At 40.9% G+C, this 20,027-nt stretch overlaps 1 protein-coding gene across 5 annotated transcripts in view; it reads right to left on the reverse strand.

Moving 5' to 3' along the window:
- Nucleotides 1-20,027, reverse strand: part of LOC124594111 (GTPase-activating protein skywalker) — a 309,749-nt gene that overhangs the window by 101,398 nt on the left and 188,324 nt on the right. The window lies entirely within an intron of this gene.

The raw sequence follows: 20,027 nt of genomic DNA on the forward strand, positions 1-20,027 counted from the left end.
ATAAGACTGCTATCTCCTACCACTGCATTGGTTGATGTTCCAATATGGTCTTTCCACTGTTTGAAATTAGAATACATTCTGGCAGGTTTAAAGTGAGACACCACTGAGACAGTGAAACAGTGTTATCATCAAGTTTAAGATTTTTGTTCTTCACAAATAAAGGTCACATAAACAAGAGTCATACCCATGCTGCAACGTTCTTCCTTTCTCACGGGGAGTGCTACTGCAGCAAGGTACGGGTGAACACACATGTGGAGTATGGAAAGCATAGGACTTATATTGGCAGACTAAAGCCCTTAGAGCAGGCTGCGAACAGTGCTTGACAGCTCAGTTGGCATCAGGATTACATGTGACGCAAGGGTCCAGATTTGAATACCAACCTGACGTACAGCTTTGACCAGTCACGAAACAGAGAAAAAGAATCCATCTGAAAAGTGAAAAGACTGAACACAATGACTGTAAGCTGAATAAGACTAATAAATTTCTCTCCCAAAAAGACTGGATTATGATGTATTAAGGCTACTCTAACACCAACACTAAACAGAAATATCCACTAGATTTTCACAGAAAAATTTGAAGTTTTTTTGTGGGCTATCAGTCTTCTGACTGGTTTGATGTTGATCGCCATGAATTCCTCTCCTGTGCCAACCTCTTCATCTCAGATTAGCCTTTGCACCCAACAAGCTCAATCATTTGTGGGATATATTCCTACATCTGTCTTCTCTTACAGTTTTTACCCTCTACAGCTCCCTCTAGTGCTCCAGTGCCATGGGAATTATTCCTTGATGTCTTACCATGCTGTCTCCTCTTCTTGTCCATGTTTCCCACATTTTCCTCTCCTTGTTGATTTGGTTGAAAACCAACTCATTTCTTATATTGTCAGTTCACATAATTTTCAACATTCTTTTGTAGCAATATATTTCAAGCAATTCAATTCTCAGTTTGACTGGTTTTCCCACAGTCCACAGTTCATTTCCACACAATATTGTGTTCCAAATATACATTCTCCAAAATCACTTCTCAGAATTGGTGTTTGATACTAGTAGACTTCTTTTGGCCATGTAGCCATGAATGTCCCTCTTTGCTTGTGCTAGTCTGTTTTTTATGTACTTGCTTTGTCTATATGTGGCATTTTCCTTCCAAACCAGCAGAATTTTTCCACTTCATGGCCTGAAAACACCCTTTTCACTAATCTCATCTCTGCTACTCCTTATTATTTTTATCTTTCTTCAGTTTACTCTCAGTACATATTCTTGTGCTGAGTAGACTGTTCATTCCACCTAACACGTTCTCAGATTCTTCTGTGCTTCCACTTACGATAGTCATATAATCAGCAAATATTATCTGAGATATCCTCTCATCTTGAATTTCAATAGCACTCCTGAATCTTTCTTCTCCATCACTGCTTCACCAATGTGTAAACTGAACACTAGAAGCAAAGGACTATACGCCCGCCTTATATCTTTTTTAATTTGAGCACTTTCATACAGCCATTTCGTCTTTGCTTCCTGCACTTCCTATTTCCTTCACTACACTTACGCTGCTACTATGTGACCAAAAGTATCCGGGCACCCCCAAAAACATACGTTTTTCATATCAGGTGCATTGTGCTGCCACCTACTGCCAAATACTCCATATCAGCGACCTCAGTAGTCATTAGACATTGTAAGAGAGCACAATGGGGCACTCCACATAACTTGTGTACTTTGAACTTCGTCAGGTGATTGGGTGTCACTTGCGTCATACGTATGTACGTGAGATTTCCACACTCTTAAACATCCCTAGGTCCACTACTTCCAATGTGATAGTAAAGTGGACAAATGAAGGGACACATATAGCACAAAAGCGTACAGGCTGACCTCGTCTGTTGACTAACAGAGACTGCCGACAGTTGAAGAGGATCATAATGAGTAATAGGCAGAGATCTATTCAGACCATGACACAGGAATTCCAAACTGCATCAGAATCTAGTGCAAGTACTATGACAGTTAGGTGGGAGGTGAAAAAACTTGGATTTTATGTTTGAGCGACTGCTCATAAGCCACACATCACGTCAGCAAATGTCAAATGACACCTCGCTTAGTGTAAGGAGTGTAAATATTGGATGATTGAACAGTGGAAAAACGTTGTGTGGAGTGACGAATCACGGTACACAATGTGGCGACCCGATGGCAGGGTGTGGGTATGGCAAATGCCCGGTGAACGTCATCTGCCAGTGTTTGTAGTGCCAACAGTAAAATTCGGAGGTGGTGGTGTTATGGGGTGGTCGTGTCTTTCATGGTGGGGGCTTGCACCCCTTATTATTTCACATGGCACTGTCAGGGCACAGGCCTACATTGATGTTTTAAGCACCTTCTTGCTTCCCACTGTTGAAGAGCAATTCGGAGATGGCGATTGCATCTTTTAACTCAATCGAGCACCAATTCATAATGCACGGCCTGTGGTGAGGTGGTTACACGACATTAACATCCCTGTAATGGACAGGCCTGCACAGAACCCTGACCTGAATCCTACACAACACTTTTGAGATGGTTTGGAATGCCGACTTCGCCCGAGGCCTCACCGACCAACATCAGTACCTCTCCTCAATGCAGCACTCTGTGAAGAATGGGCTGCCATTCCCTGAGAAACCTTCCAACACCTGATTGAACGTATGTCTGTGACAGTGGAAGCTGTCATCAAGGCTAAGGGTGGGCCACCACCGTATTGTATCCCAGTATTACCGATGGAGGGCGCCTCAAACTTTTAAGTCATTTTTCAGCCAGGTGTCTGGATACTTTTGATCATATAGTGTATATTCCTCTTTTTTCCTATAGATTTTTCTACTTTCTTCTTTCGTCAGTCAGTTGAATTATTTCTTCCATTACCCAAGATTTCTTCAGTTACCTTTATGGTACTACACTTGTCAAACATCTATGACTGCCCTTTTTATAAGTGTCTATTCTTCTGCAATTGGCTTCCTACTGTGGTATTCATTATAGCTATATTTACCGTCTTAGAGAGATTCAAACTCACGTCATTTAGCCTACTTCAGTCACATCCAATTTCCTTCCACATTAACTGAATCGTCCGTAAGAATTAAATTTCAGTCTGCTCTCCGTCATTACTAGATTGTGATTTAAGTCAGCATCTGCGCAGGGGTACTCCATGCAAGTTTTGCTACGCTCAAATTGAAGCAAATGGTGATTCCAGTACTCGCCAGGAATACTGTAAGGGAAACCACTGACACACTAATAAAGGAGGCACAGATAATGATTTGAAACTCCATTTACCTCGAGTGTGCCATCTCATTTTGTACCTCTCAGTTCTTTTATATGCCGCAAGGGATGGTGATGTTACGTTTGATTGGGAGTTTAGACGGCAACTGGCCACCTTGCTTCCGGAGTCGTTCCTGCAAGAGTATAATCAGAATAGAAAAAAATCACACATCTTTTTATGTGACTTACTCCTGACATTACCCGTCTTGTGATGGCACTGTTACTGATAAAATCTGGATGGACCTCATTGAATTCGGATTTTAATTTTTTTATAGGTTCCAAGTACTACAAGAACGAATGGTGAGTCAAGCCACAGTCAAATGTGCTTAAAACAATATTACCTCCTATCTCACAACCTACAGTACCGTGGGTTTCGAAGTTCCGTCTGCGGTCAGTCGCGTCAAGAAAGCCTTCAATTAGCAGGAAGACATGGATTCGTTTATGTTCACAATAGACAAAAAAATATTGTATGTTTTCCAGTGTCTATTTCGGAACTGATATTTGTTTTCCACATCGCTCTTTTGGCTAAATAAGATTTAAGATGTGAGGATTTACACATCTATGAGAACGAAGCACTGAGGCGCGTAGGTTACTTTATCGCCAAAAGTGGGACTGTTTGTTACTAAGAGAGAGACTAAAACACGATAAGAAGCTACAAGCATCTTTGGGTGTACAGAGGCCTAGCAAAACAATGTAGATAATCGAGTACGCCTATTAAAAGAAACTGTAAACAGCCGCGGATTATTATTAACGAGTCTGCTGAAACTGGCTTTCAGTCACACACTAATTCGACATAAACATTAATTTACACACTTAATTCAATCCGTCACATTATGATTCTGATACGTAGCGTGGATTCGCTTCTTCGAATAATATGTTTAATAGCGCTGACGCTAAGAGATTGGCCATGGTTTTCTCTCGAGAACCATGCAACTGTCAGAAATGAGCAAGGTTGTACGAGGGCCGAGTTCAGCTCCTGGTGCACACAGTCAAGGTCGCCCGGTGCATCCATCGTTAAGTGCTCTTTTTTACTGTAATTTAGGGAGCTCCATTTACCTAACAATTCAAAGGGACTACGTGATAGCTGTTGCAAAACTGCCCTCTCCCCCCCTATACTGCAACTGTATTCTTATTTGAACCACAACAAATGTTTAACATCGTTAAAAATGGAAGATAAGTGCTTAGTTCCTCGCTCTCCAGCAATATGCTCTGTACAATTGCAGCTGAAGAACAAATCAGGCATTCGAATATATCCTTTCTTTTTGTCCCGATAGAAAACCATACACATCACATTATATTTCTGTCATAAATGCTGCAGCGTTACACGTTTCCATAGAATATCATAGCTCATTCAGCAGAAGCGTTTTTTTCCTCCTTTTTGGGTGGGGGTGGGGGGTGGTAGCTGGTAAAGATTCAATACAGCGATTTATTGGTTCAAATGGCTCTGAGCACTATGGGACTTAACATCTATGGTCATCAGTCCCCTAGAACTTAGAACTACTTAAACCTAACTAACCTAAGTCTATCACACAACACCCAGTCATCACGAGGCAGAGAAAATCCCTGACCCCGCCGGGAATCGAACCCGGGAACCCGGGCGTGGGAAGCGAGAACGCTACCGCACGACCAGCGATTTATTATCCACGAAAGTCGCACGTAACGTATCCACCTTCGAAGAAAAAACGTGTTAAAACTTGATTAGGGCATCTCCGTACAAGTCGCTTCCCCGTGGAAACCGGAAAAAATGTTTTGATACAGCACTTTCAAATAACAGTTCTTCTCGTACCGTGTCTCTATTGGGTCGGCAGTGTTATATGGGTTGATGCAATGTTAGTTACAGCTGGTGGCGGTATGCACTTCCTGGCGCCAGCACTTGCAAATATGCAATTCGCGTATCTGGAAAAATTGTTCTCTTACGAACTAAGACGAAACTCCGTCTCTCTATCTATACCATAGGCAAAGTAATACTGACTGTAGAGAGAATTTGTTGAAGGATACGAGTATCATTATTTCAGATCTAGTCAGCGCTACTGATATACATAGCCTGCCTATTCCAAAAAACGACAAGCAGCAATCAGCAGGAGCAGAAGGCAGCAGCGGCGCTAGACGAAGCGTTCCGGCTTGTAAAAGACGCGCCCGCGCCCACCGCGTCGAGTATCGCAGGGTTATTTATACGCCTGGCTGCTGACCTGTTATAACAGCGGAAGCTCCGCGGAGACTTCAAGTCGTATGTTGAAATTATTCTACACGTCAGTGAACTGATTCAAGACTGTGACAAATAATGTTTCTGCACCCTTTTCGCCCAAACAGACGCAAAATCGAACTATTTCCGAAAACTTATTGTGATCGTTTACTTTCCATACACTTACGGAAGTGGAAAAAAGTCGAGCGCTGTTTAAATATAGTAAAGAGTAACCAGTTGCTTCAGTTCTAAGTAAAATCTAAGTAGGTAAGTAGGTAGGTAGGTAGGTACAGCTGTCTTGTCAACATAATACATAGGTAGGTACAGCTATCTTGTCAACATAATACATAGGTGGGTACAGCTGTCTTCGCAACATAATACATCGAACAATCGACAGATGTATATATAACTTAATAAGCTCTAGGACAACTCTGTACTGCTATTCCGCGATTCAAGTTACATTTCGTTGAAGAGTTCTCATTCTTGGGTAGTATGCTTGGAACAAGATGAAATTTAATTTACATTCTTGCTCGGAAACGCAATGCAGTGGAACGATTTTTCAGCCGATGGTGCAGGTCACACAAACGGCAAAGTCGTGTAAGCACAGACCGGTGCAACAATACTTTATATGTTGTGATTTTTGTTCTGAGCAGCCAAGCATGTACAGGGCTATTACAAATGATTGAAGCGATTTCATAAATTCACTGTAGCTCCATTCATTGACATATGGTCACGACACACTACAGATACGTCGAAAAACTCAAAGTTTTGTTCGCCTGAAGCCGCACTTCAGGTTTCTGCCGCCAGAGCGCACGAGAGCGCAGTGAGACAAAATGGCGACAGAGCGCTCGAGAGCGCAGTGAGACAAAATGGCGACAGGAGCCGAGAAAGCGTATGTTGTGCTTGAAATGCACTCACATCAGTCAGTCATAACAGTGCAACGACACTTCAGGACGAAGTTCAACAAAGATCCACCAACTGCTAACTCCATTCGGCGATGGTATGCGCAGTTTAAAGCTTCTGGATGCCTCTGTAAGGGGGAATCAACGGGTCGGCCTGCAGTGAGCGAAGAAACGGTTGAACGCGTGCGGGCAAGATTCACACGTAGGCCGCGGAAGTCGACGAATAAAGCAAGCAGGGAGCTACACGTACCACAGCCGACGGTTTGGAAAATCTTACGGAAAAGGCTAAAGCAGAAGCCTTACCGTTTACAATTGCTACAAGCCCTGACACCCGATGACAAAGTCAAACGCTTTGAATTTTCGGCGCGGTTGCAACTGCTCATGGAAGAGGATGCGTTCAGTGCGAAACTTTTTTTCAGTGATGAAGCAACATTTTTTCTTAATGGTGAAGTGAACAGACACAATGTGCGAATCTGGGCGGTAGAGAATCCTCATGCATTCGTGCAGCAAATTCGCAATTCACCAAATTTTAACGTGTTTTGTGCAATCTCACGGTTTAAAGTTTACGGCCCCTTTTTCTTCTGCGAAAAAAACGTTACAGGACACGTGTATCTGGACATGCTGGAAAATTGGCTCATGCCACAACTGGAGACCGACAGCGCCGACTTCATCTTTCAACAGGATGGTGCTCCACCACACTTCCATCATGATGTTCGGCATTTCTTAAACAGGAGATTGGAAAACTGATGGATCGGTTGTGGTGGAGATCATGACCAGCAATTCATGTCATGGCCTCCACGCTCTCCCGACTTAACCCCATGCGATTTCTTTCTGTGGGGTTATGTGAAAGATTCAGTGTTTAAACCTCCTCTACCAAGAAACGTGCCAGAACCGCGAGCTCGCATCAACGATGCTTTCGAACTCATTGATGGGGACATGCTGCGCCGAGTGTGGGAGGAACTTGATTATCGGCTTGATGTCTGCCGAATCACTAAAGGGGCACATATCGAACATTTGTGAACGCCTAAAAAAACTTTTTGAGTTTTTGTATGTGTGTGCAAAGCATTGTGAAAATATCTCAAATAATAAAGTTATTGTAGAGCTGTGAAATCGCTTCAATCATTTGTAATAACCCTGTAATAACTTGGGAGAAAGTGTACGGCGAATTCTAACGAATGCAAAGCGAAATGCATACTTTTCAACACTACTGCACGCTATACATGAGAACTATGGTTGATGGGAGGCCTTAGTACTAAGAGTAGCGAGAGGACATGAGGGTCTATGAGGATGAGGAGTCTCTTGGGAATGTAATACTATTTGACGAAGTGCAATTCAAACAGGGCGGTGTAGACATTGGCATAATTACACTGACGAAAAAAATAATTTAGTGTAATAAAATTTCGGGAATACATTTGTCTGAGTAACATATGTAAGTGGTTAATATTGCAAGATCACAGGTTTATGTAAGCATGAGATAAGCCACATTAGATGTGAAATGCTAGTACATTAATAATGAGTGTAACCGCCGCAATGGCGAATGCAAGCATGCAAACGTGACAGATCTCAGTTTGTGGGATGGAGTTCTGTGTGCACCCTCTTCAACTCGTACAGCTTACCTTGAACGTAATCCAGTGTGTGTATTTCAACATTCTCTGTTACCGATTGTTTGCTCTTTGTTCTGTACATTGAGGTGACAAAGGACAAGGTAAAGTGATATGCACATATACATGTGGCGGTAGTATCACGTACACAAGGTATAAAAAGGCAGTGCACTGCGGAGCTGACATTAGTACTTAGGCGATTCACGTGAAAAGGTGTCTGGCGTGATTACGGAATTAACAAACTTTGAACACGGAATGGTTGTTGGAGACAGACGCACATGGGACATTCCATTTCGGAAATCGGGAGGGATTTCAATACTCTAAGATCCACAGTGTTAAATTTCAGATACTACTTCTCACCACGGACGACGCAGTAGCCGACGGCTTCACTTAAAGACCAAGAGCAGCGGCGTTTGCGTAGAATTGTCTGTGCTAACAGACAAGCAGCAGTCCGTGAAATAACCGCTGAAATTAATGTGGCACATATGACGAATGTATAAGTTAGGACAATGGGGCGAAATTTGGCTTAAATAGGGTATGGCAGCAGACGACCGACGCGAGTGTCTTTGCTAACAGCGTGACACCGCATGCAGTGCCCCTCCTGGGCTCGTGACAATATCGGTTGGACACTAGACGACAGGAAAACCATGGCCTGGTCAGATGAGTCCCGATTTCAGTTGGTATGAGCTGCTGGTAGGGTCCGAATATGGTGCAGACCCCACGAAGCCATGGACCCAAGTTGTCAACAAGGCACGGTGCAAGCTAGTGGTGCATCCATAATGATGTGGGCTATGTTTACACGGATTGGACTGGATCCTCTGGTGCAACTGAATCGAACACTGACTGGAAATGGTTATGTTCGGCTACTTGGAGTCCTTCTGCAGCCATTCACGAACTTCATCTTCGCAAACAATGATGGAACTTTTATGGATGACAATGCGCCATGTCATCTGTCCGCAATTGGTTTGGAGAACAATCTAGACAAATCGAGCGAGTGACTGGGCCACCCAGATCGTCCAACATGAATCCCATCGAATATTTTTCGGACATAATCGACAGGTCAGCTCGTGCACAAAATCCTGCCCCGGCAACACTTCTGCAACTAAGAATAGCTATAGAAGCAGCATGGGTCAGTATTTCTGCGGGGGCTTCCAATGACTTGTTGAGTCCATGCCACGTCAAGTTATTTCACTACGCTGGATAAAAGAACGTCCGACTCAATATTAGAAGGTATCCAACGACTATTGTCACCTCAATGTATATAGTTCAGGTCAGAGGTGGTTATATTGTGGTTTGGGGGCTGTCTTTCACACAGTCGCTTGGAAAAACTCTTCAGGTTACCGAGAACATAATCCAGGTTGTCTATTTCAACTTTCTCAGTGAGCAGTTGTTTGCCCTTCTTCTACATAGTAAATATCTGAGACTATTTGGAACAGCGGGTAAAACGTAGCAATCCACATCTATGCAGTTTGGTTTCTCTGTGGGATTGAATCAGCAGGAGTGCCTTCAGCTGGTTGTGACAAGAAACACGCGGCCCCTCTTCAACCCACATTTTGAAGACCATTAACAAAGGTACAGGGACTGTTGCACAGCATTAGCGTGATATCTCCGGGGAGTAACTAATTTTTTGTCCAATGAGCTTATATGTCAAAGTGAAAAATGCGCTAGACGGGGCTCGGAATGCATTAAGCTACCAATCACGCTATTCGAACACAGCTTACAGACTGACAAATCTTCAATCTGCTAAGGCTTCTTACCATTGTTTCTAAACTCTGCAACTAATTTGTTCCTAATATGCAGTATTTCTATGCAAATGTTACTCTATGATAGGCACAAAGAATTTATAGGTGTCGGTGCATGGCCCTTAAATATGAAACCGATCTTTTAATTGGGGCTCCTTGGAGTGACATAAATTTCCACGTTTCACTGCCTTCTGCCCATTCCTTCTGAAGACTGCAGAGTCTCTCCCGGATGATTCTGTATCATCAATCCCGGGCATCCTAGCAGAATATCGAAGTGATAAACCAAGCGAGTTGGTGCAGTGCTGAAGGCAACTGAGTCTTATTTGGGAGATGCGGACCTCAAATTCCCCAACCAGTCACCCACATTTAGGTTTTTGAGGGTTCCTTAAATCAGTTAAGGAAAATTCCAGTATTTTTCATTTGGAATGGACTTCGTCGATTTTCTTCATCATTCTTATCCTATCCGAGCCTGTGCTTCATTTCTAACAACCTCGCTGCCAAAAGGGCTTTATCATTTCTTTTTCTACATGATCACTATCAGTGACATGTTGAGACCGCCAACCTGTTGAACAGTAGGTTCGGTGTGATGGCTGCTCACAACGTTCCGATGCTTTGATGCAGCATATTTAGTGTAATTGGCCTCAGGCAATGAATGGTGAAAGTTCTCCCTAGCTATAAGCTGAAAGGTGTTGCGTCTGGGTATTGTGTTGTGACCACACCAGCACGTTCCCTGTCTATTCACAACGAGGTAGGAGCGTTAGCGAAGTACGCTCTGGTATACTGATTGTAGTGCGGTGAGACCATGCCTTGTCTTAGGAATCTTTCGAATAGCAGAAAAATACATCTGCCCAGTTCTGTTGCTTCAAAAATATTGGACCAAACAAATAACACAACACACGTCATCACACATTAAGCCCATTTTCTTCTCACATGAATGTGTGAAGCTTAAGGACTACGACACACATACACTGACAGAAAAAAAAACCGCAACATTGACGGAAGTTGATAGGTGTGTCCCTACAGGGTGTATAAGCGGACAAGGGGAGGGGGGGGGGGGAGGACGGGACAAATCTAATTTTTGCCGGTTAAAATACACTTTCTCCCCGGTGAAAGTACACTTTTTCCCTGTTACGTGACAATTTACTTTCCCACGAAACTATAAAACTTTTCAATCTCCTTTGAATGGTTAAGGTTTTACACACTTCCTCGTACTTTTAGAGAACGAAAACCCGCAAAAAATAGTAATAGTAATAGTAATAATAATAATAATAATAATAATAATAATAATAATAATAATAATAATAATAATAATTGCCGTGGAGGCCCGGGAAAAGAATAGGCCTCCGGTATGTTCTGCCAGCTGTAAAAGGCGACGAAAAGAACAAACCACTAATAGGGCTAACCCCCCTCTTAGTTTGATTACTTGGTTCAGGACAGAACTAAAGAAGCCTCGGACAAGCGCCGTCATGGTCGGGGACAACGCTTGAACCCTATGCCCGCCCACAATGGTAATGACACTGCTAGCCAACTGGAAAATGATTTAAATCCAAATAGAGGTGTTTTGCAGGATATGCTTCCTGCAACCACCCTAGAAGGAAAACAAAGACAGAGGATGAGATGGTCAAATGAAGTTAATCGACACCTCATGTTCTGTTATTACCAAGCAACAAACCTAGGAACCAACACAACTGGATACAGATCACAAGTATACACAACATTTATTACCAGATACCCGGAATTAAAATTTTTAACAGAACGACGACTAGCTGATCAGATCCGTGTAATAATAAAAAATAACAGGATACCCCAGTCAGAATTAGAAAACATCAAACAACAAGTACAACAAATACTGGAACAAAATAATGTGCAATCAGAAGAAGAAAAAAATACAGTAATGGACTCAAACATCCCAGAGCAAACAAACAAAGACCAACACGCATCAATTAAACAATCAGAGGAAAACGAAATCTCAAGACAGCCACCAGAACAAGCACAAATAGAACACGAAGAGACACACGTGTTAGATATAGAAGAGAAATTTCAGCTGACATATATAGAATACAAAGACACAAATACAGACATCAGACCATTCTTGCACAGACCGCCAAATAACCCACAAGTCGAAACAACAATAAATACTATCAACACAATCATACACAACAAAATAAACGAAAATACAACTATGGAAGAGTTACAACTACTGGTTTATATAGGAGCACTCACTACACTAAATATACACACTAGGCAGAGATCAGAACAAGCCAACACACAGAAGAAACCCACAAAACCAGCATGGCAACACAGGCTACAGATAAGAATAGAAAAACTGAGAAAAGACATCGGACAGCTAACACAATTTATAAGAAATGAAATATCAGACAAAAAACGAAAAAGGTTAGGTAAAATCACACAACAAGAAGCAATAGAGCAATTAGATGAAAAGAAGCAGAAATTACAAGCATTGGCCAAACGACTTAGAAGACACAAAAAAAGTGAAAATAGAAGGAAACAAAACCAAACATTCAACACAAACCAAAAGAGATTATACCAAACAATAGATAACACACACATTAAAATAGACAATCCACCAAACATAACAGACATGGAGCACTTCTGGAGCAACATATGGTCAAACCCGGTACAACATAACAGGTATGCACGGTGGATACAAGCAGAAACAGACACATACAAGATGATACCACAAATGCCTGAAATGATAATTTTGCAACATGAAGTCACCCGAGCAATTAATTCTACACACAATTGGAAAGCCCCTGGAAATGATAAAATAGCAAATTACTGGCTAAAGAAGTTCACCTCAACACATTCACATCTAACTAAATTATTTAACAGTTACATTGCAGACCCACACACATTCCCTGATACACTTGCACATGGAATAACCTATCTGAAACCTAAAGATCAAGCAGACACAGCAAACCCAGCCAAATATCGCCCCATAACATGCCTACCAACAATCTACAAAATATTAACTTCAGTCATTACGCAGAAATTAATGGCACATACAACACAGAACAAAATTATAAATGAAGAACAAAAAGGCTGCTGCAAAGGAGCACGAGGATGTAAAGAGCAACTGATAATAGATACAGAGGTGACATATCAAGCTAAAACTAAACAAAGGTCGCTACACTATGCATACATTGATTACCAAAAAGCCTTTGATAGTGTACCCCACTCATGGTTACTACAGATATCGGAAATATACAAAGTAGATCCTAAATTGATACAGTTCCTAAACATAGCAATGAAAAATTCGAAAACTGCACCTAATATCCAAACAAATTCAAATAATATCACATCACAGCCAGTACAGATTAAGCATGGAATGTACCAAGGAGACTCATTAAGTCCTTTCTGGTTCTGTCTTGCTCCGAACCCACTATCCAACATGCTAAATAATACAAATTATGGATATAATATTACTGGAACATACCCACACAAAATCACACATTTGCTATACATGGATGATCTAAAGCTACTGGCAGCAACCAATCAACAACTCAACCAATTACTAAAGATAACAGAAGTATTCAGCAATGATATAAATATGGCTTTTGGAACAGACAAATGTAAGAAAAATAGCATAGTCAAGGGAAAACACACTAAACAAGAAGATTACATATTGAATAACCACAGTGACTCCATAGAAGCGATGGAAAAAACAGATGCCTATAAATATCTAGGATACAGACAAAAAATAGGAATAGATAATACAAATATTAAAGAAGAACTAAAAGAAAAATATAGACAAAGGCTAACAAAAATACTGAAAACAGAATTGACAGCAAGAAACAAGACAAAAGCTATAAATACTTATGCTATACCAATATTGACCTACTCATTTGGAGTAGTGAAATGGAGTAACACAGGCCTAGAAGCACTCAATACACTTACACGATCACAATGCCACAAATATAGAATACATCACATACATTCAGCAACAGAAAGATTCACATTAAGCAGAAAGGAAGGAGGAAGGGGATTCATCGACATAAAAAACCTACATTATGGACAGGTAGACAATTTAAGAAAATTCTTTCTAGAACGAGCAGAAACTAGCAAAATACACAAAGCAATCACTCATATAAATACATCGGCTATACCACTGCAATTTCATAACCACCTTTACAACCCTTTAGATCACGTAACATCAACAGATACGAAGATAGTAAATTGGAAAAAGAAAACACTACATGGCAAGCACCCGTATCATCTAGCACAGCCACACATCGATCAAGACGCATCCAACACATGGCTAAGAAAAGGCAATATATACAGTGAGACGGAAGGATTCATGATTGCAATACAGGATCAAACAATAAACACCAGATATTACAGCAAGCATATTATTAAAGATCCCAATACCACAACAGATAAATGCAGACTTTGCAAACAACAAATAGAAACAGTAGATCACATCACAAGTGGATGTACAATACTAGCAAATACAGAATACCCCAGAAGACATGACAATGTAGCAAAAATAATACATCAACAGCTTGCCTTACAACATAAACTTATAAAACAACACGTCCCCACATACAAGTATGCACCACAAAATGTACTGGAGAATGATGAATACAAATTATACTGGAACAGAACCATTATAACAGATAAAACAACACCACATAACAAACCTGACATCATACTCACCAATAAAAAGAAGAAATTAACACAACTAATCGAAATATCCATACCCAATACAACAAATATACAAAAGAAAAAGGAGAAAAAATTGAAAAATACATCCAACTGGCTGAGGAAGTCAAGGGCATGTGGCATCAGGATAAAGTTGACATTATACCAATTATACTATCAACTACAGGAGTCATACCACACAATATCCACCAGTACATCAATACAATACAGCTACATCCAAACTTATATATACAATTACAGAAATCCGTAATTATTGATACATGTTCAATTACCCGAAAGTTCCTAAATGCAATATAACATATACCGTACAGTTAAAAGGAAGTGACGCTTGATCATGGTCACTTCCCATTTTTAACGAGACTTAACGTCTGAGAAAGTAAAGAAATAATAATAATAATAATAATAATAATAATAATAATAATAATAATAATAGCATATTTTCGTATTACGAAAGTATAAATTCGAATTACACCAAACACAGCACATTACATTCAGAAGCATTGAAATGAAGATTGCGATGCACTTTTGTAAGCCAGTCTTAGCTCAGTCACGTGATCTCGCCAGCCGATGATGAACAGCAGATGTTCAGGGCATAGGACACATGACGTAGCCAGCCAATAGTAACATCACTGTTAAATAGCGCGAACACACAAACAGTGAAACTTAATGGTTTAAATTAATACACATTGTGTCGCTACAAGAAAAGCTAAGCTTTTGCACATAATACTGGTCTCGAAGATTAATACGCTAGAAGAGAAGCTAAGCTTTCACATGTAATATTGGTCTTTTTTGCGTGTGTTACATTTTAAGATACCTCACACAAGTATGCCAGTAAAATTTAAAATTACTTAAATGTCTGGTCTGCTGTGCTCGAAATTCTTCTAAGGGGCTGGTCCACAACTTTGAAACGAGAGTCAAACACTCAGTGATTTAAGAAATTCATCACACATTCTCACTCTTAACAATTCATCTTGCGTAAAAGGAAATTTACTTTGAAAGTAATGGTTTTCCAACCACCATTCGCAATATTTTCCCGCGACCTGTTACAAACAGCAACTTTTCAGCAGTTGCCAGAGAGCGCCAGAAAACAGGCGTTAGTGCGCGCGCGCACCTACGATGACGTAGGAAGCCCGTATGTACGTATATATAAAATATTAAGAGATCTTCATTATATTATAAACGAAACTTGACATCAGAGGAAACTCCCAAGGGCATCGGAGTTTCGTAAACCATACTAAAAAGCGTGATTCGACTTAAAGTGCACATTCGTATGTCCAGATTAACAATGAAGTAGGCCTCAACCTGAAATTAAGCTTTTCGGTGTGGTTTTCGGGATGTGAATTTTTTTTTTTTTTTTTTTTTTTAGTACCAGTTCTGTACTATCTCCTATTTGGTTCTTTATTATGGTATAATGCCATAAGTGACAGATGATGAGAACATGCACTTGAAATTCAGCGAGCAGTCGAAACTAGCTGATGCTATGGAATGAAACCGAAGCACTTCATTTCAAATAAATTGACTGCCTCTGCGGAAAAGATTAATAAAAGCCAAATTTCTTTAGCAAACTGACAAAAATAGCTTCAATTTTATGCAAGGTGATTAATGTTTGACTGCCAAAAACGTGGAAATGAAATAAAATCAGAAAAATAAAAGTAATAACATATTTTGGCCTTCCGTAGTTATGTGAACGTAATTTTAATTCACTTGATAGCTCCCGGGCACAGAAATCCGTTTTGTTTTCATTTGACGTGAGAGCTGTAGAACAACAGGGAACAGGAAAATCACTAGAAGTAAACATGGGTTACATTTAGTGTTCCTCACTACAACTCAGACTGCTCTGCGCATGCGCAAATCTGACAGCTTGTGCGCGCCAGAAAAATTTTTCTGGTCAGCATCTGGCTGCTTGCTAAGTACCCAGAAGCGGGAAAAATTACTGCTCATATGCGACTCAACTGCGCATGAGCCCACTGACAACTGTTCTAATGAGACTAATGTAAACAGTTGTGACGGCACGCTCATTGGAAGCGATTTGTTGTTATGAACTATTATATAGTCTTTGTCCTATGGACTTTGACAAATTTTACTGTTGGCAGATGCTTGTGTGTGTACTGTGTTTTGACGATGTAAATGGCGAATTTTCTTAGCAAATTTAGTTTTATTTTCTTTTTTCTTTCATTTATATTTTATTGTTACAGTATTATTCTGCAATAACAGGATATGGTAGTATTCTTTGTTAGAGAATCAGTTCTTACCTGTCAAAGTTACAAAAAGTGATACTGTACATGGTTGCAATATAAGGAATCAACGCTCATGGTCTCTTTGAAACGAAACACATGAACATCTGTTGCCTCGTCACTGGAACGATGAGATTAAATGTAGAGGTCATCACCTTCATGCAGCAATTTGGAAACGCTCTAGTTTACCATGCGATGTCCAGATTTCTGTGAAAGCAACTGGATCTAAACATGTTAATGTCAGTTCATCACCTGGCACAGATCTCAAAGTCACGATGGAAAAACAAAATGTATGGCGATGTACAAAGCTGTAGTCATACACTGCTTGGATGTGTTACAGCAGAAAAAACAATGTATCAAACTGCTTATGAAAGAACAACACAGGGACGCTTTCTTACAATTTTTAGTCTGTTGGATATGGTCGTCCTACAGCAGGAGCGAAAAAACTTAACACTGGTCTGTATAAGCGGCTTCAATAACTGGCCACCTGCTCGAATATTTTTATATTTAATAGGATTGTCACATATGCTCGATGTCAGTATGCAGATGGTATTTTTTTTTATAAACTAGAAGAGAGAGACACGGTAATATGTCATTCAGTTACCTACTGCGTGACGTTAGCGGAACTTCTAGATTTCGTTGTTTTTCTCTGTTGGATAGTACAAATTAACGAGGATAGAGATAATATTTGAGTGACAGACATGAATGCATCCTGAGGGACGCAAATCTCCTTTGCACTGCAGTAGCTTTATATAATTTGGAGATGCATCGCAAACAGTAGGTAAATCCTCATCCTCCTTCCAGTTCCCATATGATGTAGAATCTTCCTAATTTTCCTGGTAAGAAACTCTACTGCAACTGCTCATACTGCCTTCTCTACTACCTTGTGTTGCTGGAGAAAGCTTCATTTGATGCTGCCCTTACACATTGTACACGGTTGGCAGAGTTCTGACAACATGTTCTCATTTCCACCAAGTGGTCATAACACGATCCAGTTAAAAGAGGCAGAGGGACTGTCCACAACCATGCTAGAGTTTTGCTGTATGTGGCGGTTAGCAGGAAGGTTCGAAATATGTGATTTGTTTCGAGATATCAGAATGCCACGAATGTGATTCACTAGTGGCGGTAATCATTGAAAAGGCATCTCCATAGGATCCAACTTTTATTCCATTTGTTGCGAGTTGTCACGGCTAATGGTAGTAAGCAACACATTCCGCACAGGCAAGAGAGAGTCGTAATTTGCAGCATACACGTTTTCTTCAAGCACAGAGCAAATATATAAGTTAACTGCAACCGTCACATGCAACCCGCAACAATAAAATCCCCGTTCGTGTCTCAAGGTGTGCGAACCGCCATCGTTCGCGGATCTAACTATAGTCGCTTTGGAGTGCCGTAGACGGTTGAAAGGAGAGACTTGTGTCCAAATAACAGACAGCGTTACTACCAGACAGCTAACACTATGGATCTGAAAAGCTAGTGTATTGGTCATATGATTTAGTACATTTCTTATGACCTCAACCTAGAATTACATCTTTTAAGTGATTTTTCACATAGCACGCCATCCACTGTATGTGATCATTCTCAATCAACCATTATCCTCGCTCGCCTGTAACTTTGTGCATATATTGCAGAAGCTCTGTTACACTTTCTAAATGGTTATCAAGATAGAATGCTTTAGAAGTACTGTTAATTAGTGTGCGAAATATCCAGCAGCGGCAAGAGGAAGTTGGAAATATCGGCATATCATCACCTTCCATAGCCCCATCACTTTCTAAATTCGGTGATACGGGCGATTTTATTAAGGGCTTACACTGTTGCTGACGTACACCCGCACTTTTGGTCTGTTAATAAAAACCCCGTGATCACCGTCTGCATTCAATTTCGAAGTAATTGTGTGGATAACCACTTCATTCGGAAGCAGTACCATATATCGATTTGAAAAAGCATGTACAGTTTATAATGTGGATATCATTAGCAATACCTCTGAGTGCCTGTAGAACAAGAGGGCTTTATAAGCAGGGTGACAGTGACATTCGTTGCGATCATGTTTTTAACATCTAGTTGCTTATAAGATGATTATGTCTTTCTTCCTACAGCACACTGGTACTATTAGCAAGAAAAGCAAATGAGGAATGTCCATCCATTGCGTATTTTCGCTCAATACTGTTTGGTGCCACCAGCATTCAGTTATTGGCGAAGTATTATACTTAGTAGGGGATATGTGACAAAGTCACTATGATTGGCAGGCTTATAAAATTTGTGTAATGGGGTCATTGTTCCGACATGTGCAAAGAAAATGACTATGTGCGGTCTTAAGGCCTGTAAAGATTTGACATGGGAGAACAGTTTCAATGCACTGATAGCCGTAAAGGGGGGGGGGGATGAAGGATTTTACAAGGAAAGTTATGACGATTCATAAGAAGGATATAGGCACTGGTATTTCCACAGCCACAGCGATGGGAGGGAGGGGTTATTTCCGATACTTTGCACATTGTTGAAAGTCGCCAGTTTGGGGCTACAATAGTAATATTTAATTGTAATTACAGCGATAAATATGTTGCTGATTTTCTAGGACAATACTGTTTGGCATGATATGGCAGTAGCACGCAATAGGACGTGGCTTCTTGAGAGAGAGAGAGAGAGAGAGAGAGAGAGAGAGAGCGCGTGGGTTTCGACATGAATTTCTCAGATATCAATATCAAAGGGTTGTCGCCACTTTACGCTTTTGTTTGAGATCAGCATGATATCTGGTTGGTTGGTTGGTTGGTTTGGGGGGAGTAAAGGGACCAGACTGCTATGGTCATCGGTCCCTTTTTCCAAAGACAAAGAACACCCACAGAGAATAAAAACGAGGAACAGAAGAGATCACAGACGATACAGAACAGGAGAGACTGAGACAAAGACAAGACAAAACGAACGAAAACCACATAGAGATTGACGGTGGTTGGCCGACCACAGAAATAAAAAAGGAAAAGCCAACCACTTAGAAACACATTAAAAAAAATCAGTTGAAAATCATAGGCCAAAGACCAGAATCAACACAAAACAATAAAATAAAACAGAAACACTCAGATTAAATGATAAAATCCCCCTGCCCGAATAAAACGTAAAACTAAGTCAGCCATAGTGGAGTCGTCTGTTAAAAGGGCAGGGAGCGTATTGGGCAGCGCAAATGTCTGCCTGACCACAGCTAAAAGGGGGCAGGCCAACAGAATGTGGGCCACTGTCAAAGCCGCCCCGCAGCGACATACAGGAGGGTCCTCCCGGCGCAGTAGATAACTGTGTGTTAGCCGGGAGTGGCCAATGCGGAGCCGACAAAGGACGACGGAGTCCCTGCGGTTGGCTCGCATGGATGACCGCCACACAGTCGTCGTCTCCTTAATGGCACGGAGTTTATTGGGTGTAATCCGATCGCGCCATTCAGCG

The sequence above is a fragment of the Schistocerca americana genome, chromosome 2 (assembly GCF_021461395.2).
Source record: "Schistocerca americana isolate TAMUIC-IGC-003095 chromosome 2, iqSchAmer2.1, whole genome shotgun sequence".
Taxonomy (NCBI): domain Eukaryota; kingdom Metazoa; phylum Arthropoda; class Insecta; order Orthoptera; family Acrididae; genus Schistocerca; species Schistocerca americana.